Raw genomic sequence first — 1,618 nt, 5'->3', positions numbered from 1 at the left:
GCTATGCAGTTCAGGCCAGTCTTGAGCTCACTTTGTAGCCCAGGCTGGCCTTGAACTCACAATGATCCTCCTGCCTCAGCCTCCTGAGTGCTGAGATTACAGGCACGTGCTATCACGTCCGGTTTAATGCATGAGTTTTTAATCTGGGTACCCAAGGTACAACACACAGCCACAGCCCTGAGGTGGTCTGTCAAGGAGCTAAGAGCTCAGCCCCAGACAACGGCTTTCATGTTTGTCTTTAACATACAGCAGCTGTTTCTATGCCTTTGCAGCTAGTGCCCTTTTCCCTTCTTTTTATTTTTTAATTTTTGAGACAGGGTCCCTCTGGGTAGCCCAGGCTGGATTTAAACACAAAAATCCTCCAGTCTCAGCCTTCCCAGTGCTGGGATTACAGGTGTTCACCACCTCACCTCCTGCACCCAGTGACCTTTTGTGATTACACCCAAGCTAGCTGTGTCCGTATGTATGCATGTTTCAAAAGCTGGAATTTCTTTTTTTTTTTTTGGTACTGGGAATCAAACTCAGGATCTTGCACTTGCCAGGCAGGCGCTTGTGCCACTGAGCTATATCCCCAGCTCAAAAAGCTGGAATTTCAATGTGGAAATTGTTTTTTAAACTGGGGATTGAATCTACAGAGCACTGAGCTACATCCCCAGCCTATTTTAAATTTTATTTTGAGGCAGGGTCTTGATGATTTCTCAGGCTGGCCTGGAACTTGCAGTCCTACTGGTCTACCTAAAAGCTGGCCAGGATTATAGGCATACAGCAGCACACTCAGCCCAAAGTAGAAATCTTGATATAAAAATGTACTATTGGGTTTGAAATCCGTTTACATTATCATGTGAAATTATGTTTGTCAATAAAAGAAAAGGAAGAGTTGTTAGATTCTTTAAATGTAATCATACAATTATAAAATTTGACTGGATGTATAAAACGGTTTTAAATATTTTATCACCCACTTATGTGATCAGAGGTCTTCAATGATAATAACTGTTCAGAATATGAGGAGTTCATCATTAAAAAGTCTGGATCAAAAACTATGTAAAGGCTGGGGATATAGCTCAGTGGTACAAGCACCTGCCTGGCAAACACAAGGTCCTGAGTTCGAGTCCTGGTACCAAAAAACAAAACTGTGTAAAGCCATTTCAATCATAAAACCTATCATCAAAAACTGGGTGTTGTGGCCCAAGTGTGGTGATGCTTGCCTATAATTCCAGCACTCAGGAGGCAGAGGCAGGAGGATCATTGTGATTTTAAAACCAGCCTGAACTACATAGTGAGACCCTGTCTCAAAAAATAAAAAAAAAAAAAAAAAAAAACCCAACAAATGAACAAAACCCTAGCATTGATATGTATTCACAGGAATAGGTTAAAATTGATCATTTAAAAAAAAATTGATCATTTAAAAACATGAAAAATTTTATTTGAAAATTTGGTGTAAATTCCATGTTTAGTATCATCTCTAATATTCTGTACGGTTTGGTTTTTTGTTTGGTTTTGTTTTTTTGGTACCAAGAATTAAACTCAGGGCCTTGCCCTTGCCAGGCAGGCGCTGTGCCACTGAGCCATATGACTGGCCTTCATCCCTAATATTCTGTACATTTTTTTTTTTTTTTTT

The sequence above is a fragment of the Chinchilla lanigera genome, unplaced genomic scaffold (genome assembly GCF_000276665.1).
Source record: "Chinchilla lanigera isolate Chin_1 unplaced genomic scaffold, ChiLan1.0 scaffold00002, whole genome shotgun sequence".
Taxonomy (NCBI): Eukaryota; Metazoa; Chordata; class Mammalia; order Rodentia; family Chinchillidae; genus Chinchilla; species Chinchilla lanigera.
The sequence above is the reverse complement of the archived record's forward strand: the minus strand, read 5'-3'. Positions refer to the sequence as shown.